The sequence below is a fragment of the Rhinolophus hipposideros genome (genome assembly GCF_964194185.1).
Source record: "Rhinolophus hipposideros genome assembly, chromosome: 2".
In the NCBI taxonomy this organism is placed as follows: Eukaryota; Metazoa; Chordata; class Mammalia; order Chiroptera; family Rhinolophidae; genus Rhinolophus; species Rhinolophus hipposideros.
In genome coordinates this window covers 36016696-36043245 of record NC_138048.1, presented here as the reverse complement: position 1 = coordinate 36043245, position 26550 = coordinate 36016696, and positions in this window count along the sequence as shown.

The window sequence follows — 26550 nt, the reverse complement described above, 5'->3', positions numbered from 1 at the left end:
GACAACAGAGAGAAAAATATTTTATATTCTGTGTTGTTCAATATTTTATATTCTGTGTATATTCGTCTATATAAATGTTAATCTATCTATAAAAATCTCATCTTTTCCTTTCTGTAAACATTTAATATTTATGAAGGAATACATATTTTTTTATTATTGGAGCCATTATTTTGCACATTATATTTAAAATCTGCTGACATAAGAAATAAGAAAAAAAGATTCAAATACACAAACAAGGAAAACCAACCACACCAATAACCCTACCATCTAGTTGTAATCACTATTAATGTGTTGGATGTATATCCTTGCAGAGTTTTCTCAAGTTTTAAATCACTGTCAGAAACAAAAAGGCTCTTAAATTAATTTGTAAGCAAAAAATGTATTGGCTATGTGACCTGTCTATGTCTTTCTGATTAGGAGGGTCCTAGGGTCTTGACAACAAACTATCCATTTTATATTGCTAGAATGATTCTTCTGGCCCAAACTAGTGTGCTCTTCTCTCTGATAGGTTATGAGGGAGAATTTGCTGTCTATCAGGAGATACTTAGAATTGGAAAAATCTCATGTCAATATGTAAAAATGCTAAATATAGCAGTGGAAGAGTAAAGATTTCCATGAGGCAGCAGCACAAGGGCTCTCAAAGAGTTATAGGGCTAATTGTCAAATAAACAGCTGTGACTTCAGTTAGCCTAGAGACATGTCTTTGCTTATTTAGAACACCTTCTCTCTGACATCATTTCAAGATTCTTGATTCATCAGCTTCACCTGCATGAGCTTACCTGTAGTACGTATAGAATATGGGCATGGAAGCAATGATGGTGGCTTCTCAACATGAGGTGCTCATCATTCATTCATTCATTGAACAAATATTCCAGATGATAAGAATATTGCAATGAATAGCACAAAATTCCTAACTTTGGGGAGCTTACATTTTATATGAAGGTGTTAAAGGAAAACATATTTGTGACACTTGTTAAAGATGGTAAGGCATTCTTTACTAAAGCAGGGGCTACAAATGGGGATTTATATCCAAGAAGCAGGGTGGGGATCAGTGGGTAGGAAGTTGCTAAGAGGAAACATCAGAGATAAGAAAGAGTCTTGCTAGACTGACTCAACAGAGAACTTGCTGAACGGCAGGCCAGGGTAATGAAATACCAGGAGTGAGTGATTTTCACCAAACTGACTTAGCAGGAACAGTTTGCTTAAACTATAGTCTCTACAAGGACAGAGAAAGAAGTCTAAGGTTGGGCCTGATGGAGCAGAGAGCTCAGAGAAGACTGATTAAAGCTAGGTGAAGGAGAGAGGCTTTGGGAGGGCGAGGTGGGGGGACACAGAAAGACTATATATAAATAGTTAAGGAAACATGGGTGTCAGCTTGTGATAAGCTCTATAGTAAAAAATAAAACAGATAAATTAGACAGGGAGTGCCAGCATGTGGAGGAATGGATGTGGGTTTCTACTTTATTTAGAGTGATTAGAGAAGGCCTCACTTATAATGAGTCATGAAGAACACAAGCGAACAAGTCATGCAATGTTTCAGCAAGACTGTAGCAGTCAGAAGGAACAGCTATGCAAGGGCCCTAAGGTTGAAGTACTCTGAGCATGTCTGAGGAGTATGCAAAAGGCAGAGTGATAGAAGATGAGATCAGAGAGGTGGGAGTGGGCTGGGGCAGGGTGTCATGTGGGTCCCTGGAGGCCATTGTAGGGCTTTTGCCTTTTACTCTGAATGAGGTAGAAATCCTTGTAGTGTCATGAGCAGAGAAGTGAGACAATCTGGCTTGTGAATAGGCCTAATTGGAGGTATTCAGGACTGGCTACATAATTTACAGGACACAGTGTTAAATGAAATTGCATGGCTATGTGTTCAAAAATTATTAAATATTTCAAGATGGTGACAGTCGATCATAAAACTGAGCATTGGTTCTTTCTGAATGTGGGGCCCTGTGTTACTGCACTCGTTACACAGTCATGATGCTGGCCCTGGGTATGCTGAGTATAGACCCCTGGGAGTGAAGAGCAAGAGGCAGTGAGACCTGTAAGAAGGCAATGCAGTAATCTAGGGTAAAAGGAATGGTGTATTAAACTACAGACACAGCAGTGGTCTTGGTGAGGAGGAGGCACACACTGCTTTTTTGAAGGTAGAGTTGCCTAGATTTGATAATGGATTGGTTGAAATGTATTGAGGTAGCAAAGAGGAGAAGTAGGTTTCTTGGGTAAGTCATGGGTTCATATTTGGACTTTAGGATGTCATTAGAAATCAAGTGAAGATCACAGGTAGGTAGTTTGTATGAGTCTGGCTTTGAAAGGAGACATCCATACTGCAGATCCAAATTCTATAAGACGAGACGAGATGATGAGATGAGATGAGATGAGATGAGATGAGATGAGATGAGATGAGATGAGATGAGATGAGATGAGATAGGGAGTGGATGCCTAAAGGAGAAGAACATGGTCTGCCGTTGCCTTATAGCTGACAAACCTTTTGTTCCCCGCGCTCTTCCCAGGATTTCACAAGGGAGTGCCTCAGCAAACTGAGGCCCGATGGAGAGATATCGGAAAAGCTCCTTTGAGGGGAAGTCACAGCAAAGTGAGACCCGATGGAATTATATCGGTCCCTCCCCTTCAATGGGTTCCTTGGAGATATGCGTGTGTGTGAAGGCAAAGTCCAGGCTGGAACACAATGGGAACTTTTGGAAAGACAGCCAGCAGGCTACTAACACAGAGATGTTGAGATTAACAATCATTACCTCTTTAGAAATTTACCAATAAAAACTACACGTTGGCCCGATTCCGGGTTCAGTCCCTGAGACTGTTCCTCTTGGCCCGTGCTTGCACTCTATTACTGGTTACTGTCTTTTCTTAACCCCGCGCCGGCCTTCTCCCTCCCCACAACCCACAAAGTGCTGGACGCGACAGTTGGAGATAGAGGATATTCTACTGTTTAGAGATCAGGGAAGTAAGCAGGAAAAAACAAATGAGAACTAGAGCAGTGAATGAGGAGAAGGATGATCCAGAGACTAAGTGAGAAAAGTGTATCCCGAATAAAGTGTAAATAGTGTTAAATGACCCAGCTAAGTTGAGGACTGAGCATTAACCATTGAACTTAGTTACACGGAGGTTGTTGGTGTGGTTGGTAGAAGCTGTTTTGCCTGAGTGGTAGGGATGAAAAATTCTCTAGAGTGGAAACAATTTAGAATGAAGGGAGAAGAACTGAAGGATGGTAAACACAGACATCTCAAAGAGTTTTGAAAAGAAGGAGAAACTAGGAATGAATGGTGACTGGCAGGAAATGTGGCGCCAAGCCATGTTTTTTGAGGGGAGAAATAAAACTATAAGGAGGGAATGATCCACTACAGAGGAAAATTTTGATGATGGAAGAGCAAGAGGGGAACAATTGCTAGAGTGAGGTCCCTGAGTAGAAGAAAAGGGATAGATGGGGTCCAGGGCACAAGGTGGGCACTGGCTTTGGATCAATGCACAGGTAGTTCCTTTACATTAATGAGAGGGAAAGCAGGAGTATGAGTCCAGATTTTAAAAGATGGGTAGATATTATACTGGAAGGGTGTGGAAATTCTATTCTGATTAATTCTGTGGGGTTTTTTTTCCAGCAACATGTAAAGTAGATTCATCAATAGAAATTGAAGATAAAGAACATGGCATTGCAGTTCAATCTAGTTCCAGCCAGAATTGACTCTAGTCACAAGCAAACAGCCGTATCAGTCCAAACTAGCTGAATCTGAGGTTTTAAGATAGAGGTTGCTACATGCTGTGTCCTCCCAAAATTTATATGTTGAAGTCCTAATGTGATGGCATTTGGAGAGAGGGCCTTTGGGAGATGGTTCAATTTAGATGAGAACATGAGGGTGTGGCCCTCAATGGGATTAGTGCTCCTACAGGAAGAGACACCAGAGAGCTTACTCTATATCTCTCCACCAAGTGAGGACACACAGAGAAGGCAACCATCTGTATGCCAGGAAGGGAGCCCTCTCCAGAACCTGACCATTGTAGGTAACCTAATCTCGGACTTCACAGCCTTTAGAACTGTGAGAAATTAGTTTCTGTTGTTTAAGCCACCAGGTCTATGGTGTTTACTATGCCACCCCAAACAAACTAAGACAAAAATAAAGGTATGGAATAGTTGTCTGGGAGAAGACAACAGGAATGGGTTAGAATAATTAGAATTGCTAGTTAGTACCAGCGGCCAGTGGGGATTAGTATCAATGCATTCAGAGTGAGACCTGTCAGCCTGAGAGAGTTTTTCACGAATTAGCTTTTTCTGTGCAGGTGCAGAGTTGCAGATAGTTGTCTTTTACTGCTCATGTAATAAGCATTGAGAAGAGCAGGACAACTAAGTAGTTGTTACATGTCTAGCCACAGTGGAGAAACCATAGGGAGACAGAAAAGACAAATAAGAGGCCATGAACCACAGTCCCAAACTCAATAGCAGAGCAGCGTTTGTGGTTAAATAAAAACCACAAATAGACTAGATCAGCAGACTTTAAGCCAAGGAGCTTCAATGTTGGAATGCCCTGAATCAGAAAAGCATGGATAATGGATTGCTTGCTCAATGTTCATGTCTAAGATGGAGTCATAAACAGTGTCAGGCACTGGGCTCTCTAACTATTAACGTTAACCTAAAGGTGAAACTTCACAAGTACATTCAGTCCTCATTATTCCCAGATTCCATACTTGTGATTTCACTTGCTCACTAAAATTTATTTGTGACACAGACATGTATCCTTGTGGCATTTTCATGGTTATTTGTGGGCATGAACAGACTGGTGAAAAATGTGAGTCCTCTGACATACACATTCCCACCTGAGGTCAATCAAGGTGCCACGCTGCCTTCTTGTTTTATCTCCCATGTTGTAAACCAGTGTCCTTTGCTTGGTCTATTTGGTGTCGTGTATTTTTCATTTTTGTGCTTTTCATTGGTGATTCGACTATTTCATATGGCTCACAGTCTCACAGTGTTCCTAAGCACGAGAAAGCTGTGATGTTCCTTACAGAGAAAATACGTGGGGCGCATAGTTTTGTTCAGATGTGAATCATAGCACTGCTGGCCACGAGTTCAGTGTCCATGACTCAACAATAGGTCTTAAATAAGGTGTCTTTAAACAAATACATGCATAAAACAAATCCATGTATTGATCAGTTGGTGAAAATGTTATGATCAGAGACTCACAGGACCTTAACTCTGTATTTCCCCTAGGAGCAATGGTTCAGTATTTGCTAATTCAGTGTTCACGGAGACTTTCTAGAACACCACAAATAATGAGAATCGATTGTATCTGGTAGGTCATTCAGTTATTCATATTAAATTTGTCAGAAACACTAAGCTCTTGGTCTGTTCCGTTCCCACAATGGGACTCCCTCCATCACTTTCTCCCTGTCCTTTGGACTTGTGGGATTCCTGTGTACCCACCCTGTAGGTATCTTCCCACACCAGCAGGTCTGTTTCTCCTTCCTTAGACTCTGAACATTTACCATGGCCATCTTGCACTGGAATCCCCATTGGGGTTTTACAACTGTACTTTCCCTTCAATTACCTTTTAAAAGAAGCCATGAGTGTTTCATCTCTTCTGTGTTCCTGCCCTTGGGATTGTCCTGGCTGTCCCCGCCGCCTACCTCTACCTTATGCCCTGTAGAATCCTCTTGCCACCTTTGATGGATTTTGGATGTGTCCACTGGGCTAGGATGAAAAACAGTCTCCAGAATTCCCTTTCTAGTATGTTTCTGGTTTGGATGGTCTATAAGAGATATTCTCTTAGGATAGTTGAAGTACTGCAATGTTGGGGCTTGCATGCACCTTATTCCAGTTATTCACTGAAACACTAATCTAGGTTCTGCTCTGAAGGGATCAAACAGATGTGATTAAAGTCCCTTACCGAAACGAGAACAATTTTACGAGGTTTGACAATTAAGTTCGGGAACTTGTTGCAACCCTGTTGCTAACCTTTATTGCTATCAGAGGGATTATTCATTATGAACTTGTACCAGCTGGACAAACAGTTAACCAAGTTGGCTATTTGGAAGTGCTGAAAATGTTGCGTGAAAAACTTAGATGACCAGAATTTTTCGACAACAATTCATGGCTCTTGCATCATGACAATGTACCAGCTCACACAGTATTGTCTGTGAGGGAGTTTTTAGCCAGTAAACAAATAATTGTATTGGAACACCCTCCCTACTCACCTGATCTGGCCCCCAATGACTTCTTTCTTTACCTGAAGGTAAAGGAAATATTAAAACAAAGACATTTGATGACTTCAGGATATCAAGGGTAATACGACGACAGCTCTGATAGCCATTCCAGAAAAAGAGTCCAAAATTGCTTTGAAGGGTGGACTAGGCACTGGAGTTGGTGCATAGCTCCCTAAGGGGAGAATTTTGAAGGTGACCATAGTGATATTCAGCAATGAGGTATGGTGCAGTTTTTGTAGGATGAATTCGTGAACATAATTGTCGGACCTTGTAGGTTCACCCAGCTTAATAAGTTGAAAGGTCTTTAAAAGAGGGCTTAGGCCTTCCAGGAGCAGTGGCTGGAAAGAGCTGCTAGGCCTGTAATTGTTCTCCCTCCCCACCCCCATCTTCCTTCCTGACTTCCACCCACCTAAGGACAACAAACTTTGGACTTCCTATGAGTTCCAACCCTGCTCAGAATCTATCTTTCCTGCCTGACTTCACACTTGCTTAGGCAGCCTCCACAATTGCATAAGTCAATCCCTTCTTTTTCTTAAAAAAAAAAAAAAAAAATCTCTCAATATATATGTATATATCTGCTAATGGTTTTTTTCTTCTGGTTGAACTCTGACTGGTATACTTCCCATGTTGTAGACTTCGCCTCCTGTCATCCTCTCTTCCTCTGTAAATATTTCCCATTTTTCATACAGGATAGGGTAAATATTCAAATCCTGGTTCTGCAGTTTTCAAGCTGCATGAGTTTAGGAAAGTTACTGCAACTTGCTGCGTCTCAATTCTTTATCTGTAAAATAGGAATGTTAATAGTATGTACCTTATAGAATTGTTGTGAGGGTGAAATTAATTAATATGTGTAAAGCACTTTAAGCAATGCCTAGCATATTGAAAGCCATAGGTAATTATAATTGCTATAATTATTATTATTATCTAGAGACTTTTATTTACTCCTTTCACATCCCAGCACTGTGGAGAACACAAAGTAAGCAGAAGACAGTTCTTTCCCTTTAGGATTTTATAATGTGTTTGGGAAGAGACGACAAACATGTAGATTTATTTTCTGAGCCAAAAATAAACCCAGTAGATATAACAGTCTGAATTGTATTTATAGGGACAATAGATACATTGTGAGGTGTGTAGTCCTCTAGGAGAGGGCAAATACCTAGCCCTCTGCTCTTTCCTTTTACCCCTCTCTTTTTAAATTATTCTCACGTAGATGGATTATTAATCTGGATACTTAGATTCAAGGACTCTGCTGGGTCATGTGTATTGATTGGTAAACTGTGGTCAGTGTGTGTTTCTAGGTCCCATGCACGTGTTCTCCCTGTTCTGCTTCCACAGTAGTAAGTGAGCTATTGGAATAAGCCCTGTTTGGATACTGGTGTCAGCTTTTTTTTTTCACAGGGTGATTCCCACATGACAAGATCTGTTCATCTGAGCTCTTCTTCTTTTGTATATACTTTACAGCGTTCACTTTTACTGTCTCTGTTCCACTGGGCTTGCCTGAAAATGGTTGTAAAATGAGATTTGGGTTTGGAGGTTAAGGCCATAGAGAGACCAGCTCAGGTAGCCAGAGCTCTCTGCACTGGAGTTTCGGGAACAAGTCTTGCTAACAAGAAATTGGTGCTTTGCTTTGTTTGGCTCTGTCTCCTGAGTGTACACGTCCCTTAGGGATTCACAGCGAGGAGAGGGGCCTTGACCAAATCTTTCTATCCTTCAGCACCTTGAAGATATGTGCATAGGATAAAAGCTGGCAACTATATGTAGTGTATCATCATTATTTATAATTTTTGTCCCTTCGGGAAAAATTCAAGTATGCTGAGTCATGTAGCTTTTTTGCACAAAGTTTGGGCCGAAATGGCCTTCTTCCCCCACATTCAAACTCAAACCTCCAGATTCATTACTGTGAAGAAATAAAAAGCCTCATATACCAGCCTATGTATATTCCAAGCTTTGGCCATTTCTTTTTCTACACCATAAGTAGATGACTGATGGTTAATTTTATGTGTCAACCTGACTAGGCTTAGGCATGCCCAGGTAACTGATGAAATATTATTTCTGGGTGTGTCTTTGAGGGTGTTTCTGGAGGAGATTAGCATCTGAATCTGTAAACTGAGTGCAGAAGATTACCCTAGCCAATGTGGGCCAGCGTCATCTAATTGCCGAGGGCCTGCCCACCGCAAAAAGATGAAAGAAGGGGGAATTTGTTCTCTGCTTTAGCTGAAACATTCATCTTCTCTTGCCCTTGGACATTGGTGCTCCTAATTCTTGGACTTTTGAACTCACACCAGGGCTTTTCACCATCAATGCCCACCACTCCCTCAATCCTTAGGCCTTTGAACTCAGACTGAATTACATCACCAGCTTTCCTGGGTCTCCAGCATAAAAATGTCAGATGGTAGGATTTCTTGGCCTCCATTTCCATAAGAGCCAAATCCTGTAATAATATATCTCCTCATGTATATCCTATTCGTTCTGTTTCTCTGGAGAACCCCGACTAATACAGTGGCCAGGTACTCTGTCTGAAGCTATGCTCAATGAGAAGGTTTTCTCTCACTTCTGTCTTTTACGGCGTTGTAGGTTGAATTGAATTGTGTCTACCAAATGATATGTTGACATCCTAACCTGTCCTACCTGGAAAATGCTGCCTCCAGCATTCAGAGGCATAGCAAGTCTAATGTTTCCTTCCTACTGCTGGGCGGAGCAAGATGCAATAAGTTGCCGTTTCCTTTCAAATGGATGTTCTTCTATGCCTCAGACCACTCGCACCTAGAAAATCTTCACTACTGTTTATTTTTGCTGTGCTTTTGCTGGGTCTTTCTTCATTGGTACCCAGCCTATCTTTTAATCAATGGGTTTTAAGCCTAGAGAATTGGCTTAGGTTTGGAAACTAGGTAAAGGGTTATCAATTTTCATTGGGATAATTGACCCCATCTTTCTGCTCTTCCACTGTCGATCCCTATTGATTATCAATATTTAGCAATGTTCCTGTTGATTGGCCCTTTCTTTTATACCTGTGAATAAAATGTTTTATAAGCTATCTCCATAGAACCTTACAAGTCATTCTCTCCTGACTGCCTTTCCAACCTTGCTCTTCACTATGGCAATTATTCCCATCTTGCTCCTGTCAGTAAAATGCCACCATCTGGCCAGTGCTATTCCATGATCCTATCATTGTCACTGATACTAAGGGTTTGGCTCTGTAATAGTATCTTCTACCATTACTCGTAAACCAAAGAGAACAGCCATGACTGAGCTTGTCAATGATGCTGGTGCCCTGCTCACCAGCACATTGCTTGTATTTGTGGTAAATGAAACATTCTTTAGGTCCTCCCATAAAATAGAGTTGGTTGGTAGGTTGCTAGGCCTTGAGAAGTATACCTATTCTTGCATGCTCTGTTCTGTGAGCCTTTTGATTTCTTCCTTCACTGTCTGCCCCAGCAGATCTAGCATGTATACTTCATGTAGTGTGGGTCATAGCTTTCTTCCAGCTGCCAAGAGCCATGCTAGCAGATACTAGTAACATTTCCTATGGTCTTTGCTAGGGTGTTAATTCAGTATTATAGGAGAGTCCTCTCCTATCAGTCAATTCTCCTTTATTCATCTCTGTATTTTGCATCCTTGAATCTAGAAATCTTCTTCTTGTCCCATATGTACTCCACTGGCTTCTACCTGTTTAGGAGGGGCTAACCTGCATTCTTTCAGTGTATGGTCCCTTTCCCTCTCTTAGCAGGTCCAACAATTCTTCAGGTAGGAATTATGCTGAAATTTGACCCTAAGTAGAGTTTTTTGGTTAGGGTTTTGTAGGTAGGGATAGATCCTGAGGGGTAATGTTCTGTCTTTCAAGAATAGATCTCTGCATTATTGTCAAGCAAGGAGGCAAGATAGCCTTTACCAGGAAGAGGTGAAACACTTATTGGCACATGAGGTTAAGCAAGATTTGGGTTTCAAGGTTATCCGCTGTATTGCCCCAAATGACCCATGTTTAGTCCTAGGGTTCCACTTCTTAACTGAAGCCTTTTCTCTGGTGTAGCAGTGCTCTTGGGTTACAGGTCAACCTTCTCTGAAGCTTCACTACCCCATATAATTATGTTATTGGACTGATCTTAACCTTTTCTACCTTTCAGCAGGTGATTCAGATCAAATCTGAATCAAATCTCACTTAGAGTCTACTTCCTAGGATCATTTCTGGTACCCACCATCTTAGGTTGAGTTTCCTGGAGACAGTGCTGAGATGAAGATTTGTGTGTAGGATATTTATTGGTGATTTCCCTCAGGAACAATACTTTTAAGGAAGCACTGGAAGCAGACCTAGAGCTAGAAATTCTGTTGTAGTGAAATTATGACAGAAATCTCAGATGACCCTTTGGGGATCTCTGGAGCTGAGACAGCTCTTCAGAGTTATCCACAAATTGATGCAAGGGGAACAGTTCTTCATAGTTTGTATTGACCAGGTGTTGGATGTAGGCTGCCCTAGGGAAGTGATTGAAAGTTTGCACGAGGGCAATTCTAGGGGAGAGATGTGGCTATGAGATACCAGCAGCTAACAGTTCAATGACTTGGTTTGATGAGAGAATCTCAATAGCACACTTTAGCACCCAGTATAATACACAACTCATTTCTACATTTATATGTTTATTTTAAGATAATAATTAGAATGTAAACTCCAAGAGAACAGGGACCTTGTCTGTCTCATACATTGCTATATCCCCAGAATTTAGAACAGCTTGGCTTAGTATTTACTCAGTAAATATTTGTTGACTAAATGATTGACTAAATGAGTAATTAAAACATATTTATAGGTGCCACATTTTGTAAACTGACAATCACTTGGCATATCACAGGAAATACAAATAAATGAAAATGTAAATAGGAAAGCATCCTAAAGCTTTCTCGACTCTCACATTTGAGTACAAATTTCTAACATAACTTGTTGTAGTTTTCTGAAATTGAAACTACTTGTAATGCATTCAATGAACTGAAGAATGGTGTGGGCAATATACTCATTTTTAACCATGACCTTCCATTCTGATATGGATTCTTAATAAACTAGCTTGGCTGTAACTGGTGTTAAAGAATATTAAGGAGAGGTTATAATTGGTTCAGCTCTTGGGGTTGGATTCATTCACACAGGCAAATTTGGTTTTGCACCTAGATCTCATTAATATTCACTTTCACCTGCCTTCCTAGAGATTTCTGCTTTTGATATTAAACGTAGATTTTCAAACATTTTTAGGACACTATAAACATATAGAATCTTCTGAATAATTTTTCTAACCATCTTTTATTAAATATTGGCACTCTCCCATATGGAGTGAGAAGTTAAAGGAAATCTGAAATGTCATCTCGTCCACTCTTTAAATATTTTTCATGCAAAATGTCACAAAAACTCAACATCAGTAAAACATTCAGTTTTCCCCACTTTACCAACTACCATGTATGAGTTTAATTTTACAATTGAAAATAAAAGGTTACGAAAGTTAATTTGGGGAATATAATCGATAATGTGTTGAAGATTTTGTAGGGTATCTGATGGACACTTGTCTCATTAGGGAGACCACCTCAGGGATGATGTAGATGCCTGATCATTGCACTGTACACCTGAAGCTGAAGCTGAACAATAATGAATGTCAACTACAAGTTTATATATATTTACAAGAAGTAGAGTACAGCATTAGGAATAGAGACAGTGGAAATGTAATGGCTGTGTGTTATGTCAGAGGGATAGTGGATGGGGGAGGGGATTGACACAGTGTGAGGGATATAAATGATGAACGTCTAAGTATTACTCTGTTTTGTGCACCTGAAACTAATAAAAAATAAAAATAAATAAATACATAAAAGAGAATAAATGATCAATTAATTATGAAGAACAAACAACAGGAATGGCAGTAGTGAGAAGCTCTATGGATCTGCTCTCCAACAAAACAAGTGTGAACTGGGAAAAATAATTTTTAAAAAAACTCAAGTCTCTGGAACTTGTGCTAAGGGCATGTAGCAAATGAAGAGACATTTATTCAAGAAAATCTACTAAAACTTGGTAAGAACAGCAAGACTTGATCCACGACCATTCTCTCACTCCTGTCCCCAGCACAGCTTGATTGAAACTCCACGCCAGGTGGGTTTTGGCCAGAAGATGGAACTCCCCTCTTTTCTAAACTCTTAGTCAAGGAATACAGTATCTCACATGGAGGCACTGGCTGCCAGCATTTCTCATACCCTTTTTCCGTGAGTTTGCTGAGACTAAATTCCTGGTGAATGGGATCAGGACTGCCCTCCTTCCTCTAGTCTCCACTATTAGGGAGAAGGTCTTACCCAGGCATTACAGGTTGAAAATCCTGGGATCCCGATTTCTGTCACTCCAGCTCACAAATGGAGTGGAAGTTCCACGCCAGGAGAGGCAAATTGAGAAGACCAGAGGCTACCACTCTTTCCTAGGGCCCAGCATTGGCTCAGAGATTTTTATTTTTCCCTAGCAGAGAGGCAGTTCATAAGTACAGACATCTACAAAACTTTCCCCAAAGGAAATTATTTTATTTGAAACAGTGTGGGGCAAGTTCAAGTCTAAGGGCGCTCTGGAAAACTATGGAGATTTTGGTGATAAGCCATTAAGAGGAGGTTGGTACACCTATGAGAGAGCAGCCTAAACCAGAGGCCAGAAAGTTTACCAGAAAGAACCAACAAAAGAGACAGTTAAGAAGAGTCCTCTTGGGGCCTGTACAAACCTCAAACAACTGTCCTCCAAAAGTATTCCTGAAAAGGGGTCCAAATTCAGTTAGATCAGACTGTAGAACAATTTATACCCCAGGGCATTGTCAAAAACAATAGAGCAATCAGTCAGTAAGTAATAGAGCTATCAGTCAGCAATTAATGGAGTTCTGGGGTGATGCCAAAGGAGGCAGACAATTTAACAGAGATCAGAGAAAGAGACAGTCAAGGAGCTCTGCTAAAACTGTCACGCCAGGTTGACTGTATGTACACCCAAAGCTGTTCCCTCTGAGGAGCAATATCAGAGGTTTCACGTGGCAGGGGAAATGGAATTCACTACAATTGTCTATAAAAGTCATTAAACAAACAAACAAACAAATAACAATAGCAACAAAACAACCTCCAGAGAAGGAGAGAGAAATCAGTATCCAGTGTTGCTACAATGTTATGTAAAGCGTCCGGTTTCAAGAAAACATTATGAGATATGCAAAGGAACAGGAATGCTTGATACATACAAAGGAAGAAAAAGCAGGCAACAGAAACTGCCTGTGACCCAAGATGGTAATTGAGATCCACAGGAGAAAACTAAGAGGACTGGTAAAGGCAATTATGTGATTGTAAAAGGCAGTATAAATGAATATTGCTTTTCCTATCTTCTATTAACTGATTTAAAAGCAATTGTAAAAGAATATATAAAGGTCTGACAGTTAAGTTCACGAACTTATTGCAACGATGTTGCTAACCTTTTTTGATATCAGAGGGATTATTCATTATGAGTTTGTACTAACTGGACAAACAGTTAACCAAGTTTACTATTTGGAAGGGCTGAAAAGGCTGTGTGAAAAACTTAGACGACTTGAACTTTTCACCAACAATTCATGGCTCTTGCATCATGACAATGCACCAGCTCACACGGCACTGACTGTGAGGGAGTTTTTAGCCAGTAAACAAATAACTGGATTGGAACACCCTCCCTACTCACCTGACATGATCCCAATGACTCCTTTCTTTACCCAAAGATAAAGAAAATATTGAAAGGAAGACATTTTGATGACATTCAGGACATCCAGGGTAATACGAGGACAGCTCTGATGGCCATTCCAGAAAAAGAGTTCCAAACTTGCTTTGAAGGGTGGACTAGGTGCTGGCATCAGTGCATAGCTTCCCAAGGGGAGTGCTTCTAAGGTGACTGTAGTGATATTCAGCAATGAGGTATGTAGCACTTTTTGTAGGATGAGTTTGTGAACTTAATTGTCTGACCATCGTATGTACATAATTATATTGTTGGACCTATAACACGTAGAAATTCAATATGTTTGCCAATAAAAATATAGCACAAAGAAGACAGGTGGGAGCAAGGCTGTATGGTAGTAAAAAAGAGACAGCAGACGGTAACTGGAATCCATAGAAACAAGTGAAACGAACCAGAAATGGTAAATAAGAAGGTTAATACCAGATTGTATAAATATATTCTTGCCTTTCGTTTTTCAACTTTTTTAGCGAACATAAACTTATATAAAGTAATAATTATTACATTGTATTGTTGGATTCAAAATGCATATGTGTAATAAACATAACCATAACAGCACAAAAAGGGAAAGAGAATAGACCTATATAAGAATAACATTTCTATATCATGCTGCAATTAAATAAATATAAATCTATAATACTTAGGTAATATATTAACTTATCAGAACCTAAGATATGTATGATAAGGCCTCGAGCAACTACTAAGAAATAGCTTTAAAAGACAATTAAAGACTGTCACGTGAAGATGGAGGCAGAATGCAGTGATAAAAGCTACATGGCAAGAAATGCCAGGGATTGCCAGCAACGACAGAAAACCAGGAAGAGCCAAGGAATTATTCTTTCCTGGAGACTTCAGAAGGAATAAGGCCCTACTGACCCTTTGATCATAGACTTCTAGCCGCCAGAACTGAGACAATAAATTTCTGTTGTTTAAGCCATTCAATCTGTGAGTACGAGGTGTGTGGGGACAAAGCCCCCAAAAAATAGTTTCCAGGCTCTCGGCCTCACATAGAAAGGTGCTGGCTCGGGTAGTAAACGGCCATCAACTGTGATCAGATGGCCAGCAGCTGTGGCTAGTTGGCCGTCAGCTGTAACCCGTAAGCCATTGGCCACTAATATAACAGCTGTGGCTACACTAGCAGAAGGAATGGGCGCTAGCAAGAAGATGGTGGCTGGCAAGCGTGGACTGCTGTTAGGATGGCGGGTTGCAGATTATGTAGATCCTGCTTCCTGTGTCTCCAGCCCAGCCGCCAGTGAGAATATATTGATTTGACTCCCCTACCTATGGCTCCATGGGTGTTACTTTTTGGCCTCACCATGTCCTGCGTTCTTATGTGGGGAGTGGGAGCAGAGACCCCGCCCCGCACGACAAGGTGTGATTAAAAACTACGGTGAATGCTGCTGCTGTGTGCCAGGTAATGTTAATTGTGTTTTTTGACCTTGATGGAATTGTGAGAACTGAGTTTGGACCCAGGAACACTACGGTGAACTCTGAATATCATGAGGGCTTATTAGAGTGTTTAAGAAATGATGTGCATAGAAAATGACCTGAGAAATGGGCAAATGGTTTCATCCTCCATCATGACAACATTCCGTGTCACACATCGCTTCTGGTATGGCTATTTCTGTCAAATAAAAACATTACAGTGTATCCTTGCCCACTTTATTCACTGGATCTGGCACTGTGCGACTTCTGGCTCTTCCCCAAAGTCAAAATGACCATGAAAGGTAAACGTTTTGAATTGATTCAGAACTTCCAGGCAGCCATGACAGCGCAACTAAAGACACTCATGAAAGAGGACTTCCAGAACTGCTTCAGAAAGTGGCAAGAACGATGGGAAAAGTGTGTTCAAAATGAGGGGGAGTATTTTGAGGGGGATTAATGGCAATGTGTCTTTTACTGTAATTTTTTTTAAAATTTTAAACATTCACCATATTTTTTTAAATCACACCTTGTACTTTGTTATGGCAGCCCCCGCAAGCCCATCATACTGTTTCCTAGTCATAACAACTATTAATTTTGGGGTTTATGTCCTTTCAGTTTCATATCTATAAATCTATAGACCCACTATATGTATGTGACTGCCATCCAAATATTATAGGCAGGTTCCTCTTAATAAAATTATCCAAACTTGGAAATAAGGCAGAAAAATTACTGTATCACCTTCCAAACTCATACAAGAGACCGTCTAACACGCTGGGCTGAGTCGTCTGTCATTCCAAGGGAAGGTTATTTTGATTTACTATTTACTATTGATCAAGGAGCAGATTCTATAAAGTTGCATGTTAACTTGGAGAAAGTTGATAAGGTACAGATTACTTTTTTCTGGTAGAGATTTCAGTGATTTTTGTTCTATAGAAAAGATTACCTCTAAGAGTTATAGTTTCATTGCCCTGTTTGTAAATTAGCAATCTTGGTTCAGCTTTCTTTCTTTCGATAACTCTTCCAATCTCTTATATTCTCCTTTAAAAAAGGTTTACCATCCTGCTGATTTCTCTCATTAATGATTTTAAGAAATCTTTGGCAACTGTACACTATATATATGTATGAGAGTCATGATTTTAATTTTTTGAAAATTATACTTGGATGACTATGAGTAGTTCCCAAACTTTCAGAGTTCATGAATAAGAAAATTATTAAAATAAAATGAAGTTGGAAAACTGAGATAGTGTTGCCAATTTAAAATTTTTCCAAGCAAAGTCAATTTAAAAATCACAAATACAGAAAACCATCATTTATTAATATTATCATTTCATAAAAGGCAGTATAGGGCTTTTAAAAACTAAAATAATAGAATAAAATGTAGTTTAAATTATATAACATTATGAAAATTTACCCCATTCGACTTATGTTTCTCGTTGCACAGCATGTTTGCGAAAACAAGCACAATTTAGGAAACATTGTTTACAGATGACTGGTTTCCTTCCTACTTGGGCAGTGTCTTTTATTCACTCATTTGAGGCCTTGCTGAGAGCTTTCTAGGTTCTAACAAGAGCCTACTGTATGAATGAAGAGCACCAATAATATATCAAGGAAGCATCTTCTATGTACCAACATGGTTCCTGATTGTGGGGACAGAGCCAGGAGTGCAGTTTCCAGGCTCTCGGCCTCACGTGGACAGGTGCTGGCTCAGGTAGTAAATGGCCATCAGCTGTGGCTGGGTGGCCATCAGCTGTTACCGGTTAGCCATTAGCCACTGATATAACTGCTAAGGCTATGCTAGCAAGCGCGGATTGCAGCTGCAAGTGGGACGGATTGGTTGGCAGAGAAGCGGATGGCAGATTGCAGATCCTGTGGCTCCTGCTTTCTTGTCTCCAACCCAGCCGACAGTGAGAATATACCGGTATGTGACTCCCCTATCTATGGCTCCACTGGTGTTCCTTTTGGCTTACCATGTCCTGCGTTCTTGTGCGGGGAGTGGGAGCTGAGACCCTGCATTATACTGATATTGGGGAAAATACATTTTAGTGGAAGATGTATTGAATAACATTTCAAATAAATGTGTAATTAAAATTATGCTAAGTATTATGAATGAAAAGCATACATTTAATAGTGTGCATTGAGTCGTTTATGTACTAGTCCCTTCTCTGTGAAAACTGCTGCCCTGATTGAAGAGCCTAGCAAATTCTTCTCTGAGGTGCTTCTAACAAAAGAAAGCCACTTTTCTTTCTCAATGAGAGTTAAATATGTGGCTGTGCGTGGAGGTAGCAGATCATCAGTAGTAATGGCCTTGACTTGCATAGCAACCCTGAAAAAGAACAAGGATCTCCCACTTCTCCCTTCCCTCCTCCTCCCCTACGCCTAGAAGAAAGGACCTGGACAGTGAAAGTTCTCTTCTAGATAAAATAAAATGAGGTCAGTTCGTAGTATTTTTAAGAGACACAGAAGTGCTTTGTTGCAGATGATTCTAATGTTATATAGTTCATTGGCCCTAATTAGCTCAGCAGCTTCATAGACTTAGGCTCTAAGGATGTGAAGCAGTCCTACAAGGAGGGGAGAAGAACATTATCATGGGCAAGCGTCCCTTATTATCAACTTTCTGGAGACAAATTTTGACTCAGTTGAATAAGTGTGGGCAATTTGGGCTCCAGGAGAGTTTGTAAATACATAAGAAAGGAACCACTAGCAGGCTGAACATTTCATGCTCTCCCATCCTATGTCATGGAAAGTGGACAGGAAAGACAAAAACCAACACTCAGAAGAATTTAGCACCAAAGGACACTTGCTTTTACAAAGATGGGGATGAATCTTAGAAAACAAAGACATCATCAGGTGTTTGGACTGAGAACCTGAGACGATGAAATTGCTGGAAGAACGCAGAGTAACTGACGCTTGGAAAACAAAGCTTTCTGTGTATGTTAAAATGAAAGTGGTGGGTGGATTTCTCTTTGTTATATAATTAGGGAATACTCCATATGTTTGTATATAAAGGTACTTCAACATAATAGAACTTTGTAGGTTCAGTAGAGGAGTAAGACAATGAATAATCTTCTCATTCTTCTATCATCCCCAAGATTCAGCGGCATTCCACTGTAGTGTTCATAGCTGGGGATGAGCCATAGGGCTGAGGATCCCCAAAGGTAGGGATGAGAGTCTTCTATAAGCTTCTGAGGAACCTTAAAGGATAATTATTTAATTTATAGAAAACAATCAGGTAAGATATTCTGAGGACAAAAGGCACGTTTTGCAACTTGGGGTGAGAAAAAGGACGTTTGACAGAAAGTTTAGTAGTGTCAACTCCCTACTCCCCAGTGGGCCACCAGAAAAGCCCTTTGATCAACCAAGACTAAATTTATTAGACTTACAACAGTGAGGGAGAACACCAACTTGAAAAAAAAATATCAGTAGCTTCTCCAAATGGGAAAATTGTGAAAGAGTATTTATAGGGTTTTAGGGCCAACTAGTTTGGGAGATTTCCAGCTGAGTCCTACAAAGTGGGTAACTTCATCAGGATTGGGCAGAGTTTATGATGTAATAACTTTGGATTGATGGTCACAGCAAGATGAGATTGTGAAGAGAGTCAGATGATAAATTGCTAATTTTAATAAGGAAACTGTTGAATTGGTTTATAGGCTTATCTTCTTGGGAGCAAATAATTCCTGGAGCAAGCAAGTCGTTATTTTTGCTCTGCCTGATACTATTTAACATGGGGACAGAAAAGTGTACCTGGTCCTGGTATTATTTAACGTAAGTCCTGGGAATTATGTTGCTTTCAGTTCTCAGGATTCCCTTTGGTCTTTCTCCAGCCTAGGCTGCGGGATAGGCCATTATCATTTATGGACAAGAACAATCGAGCTCTACATCACTGTTTGATATATTGTTGTCGTGTGAAGTGTTTCTGAGGGTAGTCATTCCAACCTCTGCTACTGACAGATTTTCTTCTTTATTTTGTTGGAGGATCATATTTAGATCATTTGATGGAACAGCAACTGTACAGCAGAATTTCAGACTCTGGAGAACACACACCCTTGCAACATGGACAGATACTAAGAACAATTATGCTGTGCGTTTGTAATCAGTTTTAAGGCAGGAGCCAAAAATGATCAAATTAAACCAAGAGAGCTGATACCATTCCCAATCTGCAAAGGCCACACAACAAGATATGGGGATATTATCCAAGTTACATAATTTCATGATTTTTATGTTTGCCTTCCAGATAATTTAATGGTAGAGATCAAACAGAGGTCTGTAGCAATGTAAATACAACATTATGTCCTTACATCCTAAATTAGCACCTGTTTCATCATGAACAGCCTTGATTTTCAACCATCACCTATCCAAATTTATGAGCCTCTTGGCTAAGGAGTTCTATGGCCTCAGTAATGTTGTCATTCTCTGTAGCATTGCTTGTAGAATTCTGCCTACTTTTCAAGCGCCTCCTGTAAAGTGTCAAATGAAGAAGAAAGCAATCTAAACTATTCCTTTAGTGGTTATTTTAAAATGTAAATTGAAGCTCCAAATATTTTCCTTTTTGAATTAAATTATCTAAATGTCTGTTTTTCTTAGAAGGGAAATTGATGGGTTAAAATAAACCCAGGGTAATATTAACAACTATCCTGAGGGCAGTCATCAATTTACTGGCATTACAGAATTACTGGCATTACAGAAGCCTGTCCAGTTTAGAGATTTCAGAATGCAGCCAATAGTCTTTTGTGCTTTAAATACTCATATATGAGTGGATGTTGAATAGAATAGGCCTGGCACAAGTTCCAGTTCTATTTGACATCCACATGTGAGTGTTTCCACTGAAAGCAGATCATTGGGTGGCCCCTAACAGCTAGTATTGGATTTGAAGCACGAAGACTATTGACAGGGGTGAGGGTTCAGCTTAACTAATGAACCTCTCTTGCAAAGTCTGTAAAAGTGAGGCAACCTCTCAAATACCCCATCTGTTTCCCTGGCTTTTTCTGTGCTCTGTACCTGTGAAAGCTTGATTGCAAAGGCTAGCTCCTCTGTGTATTTTATTTTCTTCTTTAGGAAAAGGAACACCCTGGTCTATGTTTGATGGCGTAGAGACTTTAGATTCCTATCAGGTCTATTGTGGTTTTTGCCATCTAAATAAGTTACTTGATGGTTGAGCCTATTTAGCAAGGATTCACAAGGAATTTGTTTTGTCTGATTTGTAACAAAATGAAGCTGAGTAACACCCCAAACAAAATGAGTCAGTTTGATTTGATTTGATGCTTTAACCAAATCACAATCAAATTATAGGCAGGTATTGGAATCCTGCCAAGAAGTATGTATCATGAAAAAAAAGTAAGTATATATATTATTAACATATTATTAAGTATATATTATATATATATAATATAAAATATTAAGTATAAGAACTTTTCAGGTATCATACTTAATAAGTAACAATAAGTGTCTGTTAACAGTGGGGAATCTTAAACCAGAAAAGAGGAAAGAAAATATCTAGGTAAATAGAGAGCAAAATAATTCAAGCACTGTAATCAGTGGTTCTGGTCATCTGGATCTTGTTCCTAGGTCTTAAATGGAAGCTGTCTACTATTTATTCTTGTCTCCTTGATCTGAAGCTCTTTGTTAGAAGCTACCTCCACCCCCGAAATCACATGCTTCTGGAGGATGCCTTAGGATCCTCAGCTTGAGGTCTGGCTAGCACAGTTTTTCACTGTTTCAGGGATGAATTGTAACTGTTTAGCGGAGAAATGTAGATTAAGTGTCTATACTCTATATTTTTTCTCTTGTATCATTTATTAATAGGACCTGGGAAGGTTCTTTTCATCAAGCCTCAAGAACAGTTTTTCGGTGATGTTTCTTCTAAAGACTAAATTCCCTGGAAAATTAGCAGAATGAAAGAAAGTGAAACTCTCTTGAGGTGGAAAACACAATAAATTTGTGAAGATATAGTTTTACTCTGGGCATAAGAACATATCATGAACAGTGAGCAGCACACTGACAAACCTCGAGGGTGTTTTGCTTTTTTCCATAAAGTGTACTATGATTATCTCCAAATTAACATAGGTATTGAAATCAAGTAACCTAGAAATTAAGTCTTTTTTAGACAATTATACCAGTCTGTGTACATGGACATTGGTATGTTTCTTTAACATAAAGATGCACAGTTAGTGAAATATTTTGTTATAGTAAACGTAACATAATCTAGTTTCAGGCAATGTTTTGAAAATATACAAGAATAAGTAAAAATGATTTTTAGTAACGTTTTTTTCCTCAAAAATGAGAAAACTTTCGTGAAAACAAATGAGAAGTGTGCCAAAAATTCAGAGAAATATCTTGGTGATAAAAATGAAACTTTATTACTGAGAAAAGAATGGCTGAGAAATACACAAGTTTGGTGAGGGAAAATAAATTGACATCCAGCAAGCACAGCAAATTCCAAACAGGATAAACTTATGAAAAATCTTTCAAACACATAGTAATCAAATTTCTGAAAATCAAGTATAAAAACCAAAATTGTTGAAAACAGACATTGAAAGGTGCTAATGAGGTTGTATCTCAGATATTTTCTACTAATCTAAAGAAGGCAATCTTCAAAGGTTAAATTTTTATGACATTCTGAAATAGGCAAAACTATAGGGACAGAGGAGCAGTGGTTAAAATTGTACTATATCCTGTTTGTGTGGAGCTTAAAAAAAACTGTGTATGTGTTAAAACTCAGAACTGTGCACAAGAATGTGAATTTACTCTGTAAATAAAAAAGACTAATGTAGAGATTAAAGGATATAAATATACTCATATATTTATTTAAATATTTACATATATAAAATTTATGTACTTATATAAATATAAAATAAATACAGAAATAAAATAAACAAAACAAACCATATTTATTGTCTTGTATACATACAGAGGGTGCCAAAAAAATGTATACACATTTTTAAGAAAGGAAAACTGTATTAAATTGTAATATCAAGATACACCAATAACAAAAGATGAATACAAGTCACATTTGACTTCTGCAATTACAAGAGGTGCTCAAAGTGATTACCATCAGTATCCAGACACTTCTGATTATGGCGAACAAAATTGAACAACATTGACCAAAGTGTCCACTTGTATGCATTTTTTTGTCACCCCGGTATGATTTCTTCAGTCAATTTTATTAATTACCACTTTTAACAAAATTAACCAACTTTATTTTTTCAGACATAGAGAGAACTAGGATATAGGAAACTAAGATCAGTATAGCTACTTTTTTCTGAGCATATATTTTATTTTACTTAAATAAATGTTAAGATGGCAAACTAAGTGTATTTAATATCATTAAAGACATTTACACATCTCCCTAATCTGTAGTCATTCTCTATAAATAAATAACAAGGAAAACTTAAAACTGTCTAATGACCAAAGTGTTATATTTTTCTTACAGAGAAATTATCCAGGTATTTAAAGATTATTTACTAAATAATACAATTTAACAGTCTAAAATTTTAAAGTGACTAAAGCTCTGAAAAAACAATTTAAATCAGAACATCCTATGACTTGTAGCATTAGAAAAGTTAACAAGATTAAATTCTTTAAGAATCTGTCAATTCAATTTCACTTATTAAAACTATTTTAATATTTTTTCCAATTTGAATAATTTCTGGAAAAAATGGTACCTTCCAAGATCCATGAATCTAATGTAGTCAATTTGAAAAGTAGAAATTGTTAGAAACTAAACTAAAATCTTGCACTAATTAAAGTATTGTGCAAACCTTTTTTACGTGGTGATAAAGCCAAGGAGAAGACATGGAATTGTTTTTAAGCTAAAATTAAATCACTCTAATTTGTCCAAAGGCTCATCTATTTATCAGGCATATTTTAAGGCTCTTGAATTAATTCCAAAATCTCTGCATGTCTAACTTTTCTTCTTCTGTGGAATCCAAAGTGATTAGTGAAATTCACGGTTAAACCTTTTCTTCTGAGTTGTTGTTTTAGCTGCAAAAAACATACAAAGGAAGCAGTAAACACTTTTCTCTTTTCTTTTTGAATTCTTGACTATTTGGAGTAGATACTTCCAGAGTATATAAGTTAGCACAAAACAATTTTTTTATGATCAATTAATCTCCTAACTTTCCTAGGAGTAGGGAAATGGAGAAGGAAAGAAAGGAAAAATAATAAAGTAGCTGGCTTCAGACAAATATTAAAATTATCATTGTGAAAGTTGATTATCCCCCTCTTTGCAAGGAGGAAGTAGGCTTAGATTTTGGAATACCCATCTTCACACATGTGGTGTGCCTGCTCGGGGAGCACACCCATGGGGTCAGGAGAGGAAGGAGAGAGACAGAGAAAGACAGACAGAGATAGAGATACAAAGACACAGACACACACAAGGAGAGTAAGACAGTTTAAACAGTAACTCAGGCCCTGGACAATTCCATCAAATACTTTTTAATCCCTTAAGTACAAAAACAAAAAGGAGAATTTCTCCTTTGTTATCAAAGTGATCTCTATTTTAGACAGAAAAGACAGAATCTCCTTGTGAGGTTTTCTTCCCATTTTCTTTCAATGAATCTTTCAAATGAATAATCTTATTCATGTTAAAATTTCCCCAACGTGGCCACTGGATATCAGGGGTAGAATCATGCCAGCTAGAGACAATGCACAGGAAATAAAACAAGAAGCAACGAGGCCTTGTACCAGGAAGGCAAACCAGATCCTATTAGGATTGCAGTGACTACTCGGATGATGCTTGTACAAACCTCAGATCTCTAGAAACGGACCAAACATTATCTGTCATCAGTTAGGGTCCAGTAAACCCTCCATCTCCAGGCAGACAAAACCAAATGAAGGGATTCTCAAGGATACAAAGACAAGACTGAGGAAGATTCTAATAAGGTGTTGAAAAGGTGACACAGGTCAAAGTGTGTCCTCGGAATTTGATCTGACAAGAACTTCTGGACTTGTCAGTTCTTAGGGCTGATGGGAACAGACTTATCAGGCCTAGGTCTGTCCTCTTCCTATAACCTTAGTCTTTTATTTTTAAGATGTTTATTAAAATATAGCTAACATTCAACATTGTATTAGTTTCAGGTGTATATTATAGTTATTCAACATTTATATACCTAAAGAAGTAATCACCATGGCAAGTCCAACAACCACCTGACACCATACCATGCTATCACAATATTATTGACTATATTCCCTATACTATACATTACATGCCCATGACTTAATTGTTATATATCTGGAAATTTGAACCTCTTATTCCCCTTCACCTTTTTTGCCCCTTTATTAATTTTTCAATTACAGTTGACATTCAATATTATTTTATATTAATTTCAGGTGTACACGTAGTGGTTAGACCTTTATATAATTTAAGAAGTGATCCCCCTGATTAGTCTAGTCTGGCACTATACATAGTTATGACCATATTATTGACTATATTCCCTATGCTTTACTTTACATCCCTGTTGACTGTTTTGTGACTACCAATATGTACTTCCTAGTCCCTTCACCTTTTTCACCCTGCCCCCCAACCCTCTGCCATCTATCACCCTGATAAATCTAGTACTCATCTGACACCATACATAGTTATTACAGTATTACTGCCTGTATACCTTATGCTATGCCCTACATCCCATGGCTACTTTGTAACAATTTGTAACCAATTTGTACTTCTTAATCCCTTCCCCTTTGTTTTATTAGACTCAAAAAGAAAGGAGCAAAACAGGGAAACAAACAGAAGCAGGTTTACAGAACAGGTGAGAATTTTCAATGGGAAGAGCCAATCAGTGATTGTCTCTGGAGGACTGCTCAAACCTTCTGATAAATGATCAAATGGTATTTTTTTTATCGAAAGTGGCATGAATGACAGATTAAAAATTTCACCTGATCATAGAAGTTATGGAATACATGGTTCTCAATTTATCTTGGGCTGGGGTTGCTGAAGATTTCTTGCTCATAAACTCACATTGAGATTAGAATTTTCATTTATTTCAGTTAATTAGCCTATCAATAATTTAAGGTTTCCTTTCACTAAAAGATTCTAGGGCATAAGAATACCATTTACGAAATACTTTAAAAGTGGTCATAAAGTTGTAGTGACATTAGTGTTATATAATAAATAGTTATTGTCCCAACCTTCAATGACAAAAAGATAATCATTTAAAATAACAAGAGGGCATCCTTATGTTATCCTCTCTTTAGAAGAATTTTGTGTTTAAAATTATGTTCGCTACTAGTTTGTAATAAATACTTTAAAAAAAATCACATTATGGAAATGTCTTTCAGTTTCCATTTTCTAAGAGATTTTTATCAGGAACATGGCTGAATATTATCAAGTGTCTTCTGCATCTTTTGCTATGATCATGTGATTTTCCTCTTAAATAAATGCCTTTATATTGAACTGCTCTTTCATACGTGACACAAAACACACTTGCTTTTATAATTTTTTACTGCACTTCTGGAACAATTTTATGGCACTTTTTCTAGGATTTTAGCAACTGTAGTCATAGATACTAATTCAAGTTTCACTAGGCTAGTTTACAGCTAGGAATTGGTTTAAAGAGCAAGTAGGACTTCCTTGTTTCACAAATGTTTGGTGGAGCCTTTTTCCAACACCATCTGATCCTGTTGCCTCTTGGGTAAAAATATTTTCGTTTTTTTCTTACTAGTCTGATTCATTTAATCCCTCCCTGAGTATGTGGTGAATCCTCTATCCAGTAACCCTTTGCTCTGGGTGGGGGCAGTTACTATGGTGAGCAGGGTAGCGAGGACTCCTACCTTCTGCCCCTGTGGTTCTAGGAGCTATTCAAATTTCCTACCTTCTCTTGAATTAGTTCGGTAATTTTTGTTTTCCTAGTGTATGATATATTTAATCTAGGTTTTCAAATTTATCGTCATCGAGTTTACAATGTGGTCTCTTAAAAATTTTGAAATGCTATGTATTTCCCATATATTTCTAATAGTTTTTATTAGAAATAATAAATAAAAGGTTTTCATTTTTTCACTTTTTTTTGTCTTGGTCAGGCGACAGTACATAAGCTCTGAAAAGATGCATTATAATAATAATAGCTAATGCTTACGTGGTACTTTCAATCTGGTCTAATTTCCTTATATTATTTTGTGTTATCCTTGACACACGCTATGAGGTAGATCTAAATTGAAAGACTGCTCTTGTAAAGACCCTGTGCCAATTTCTAAATCTG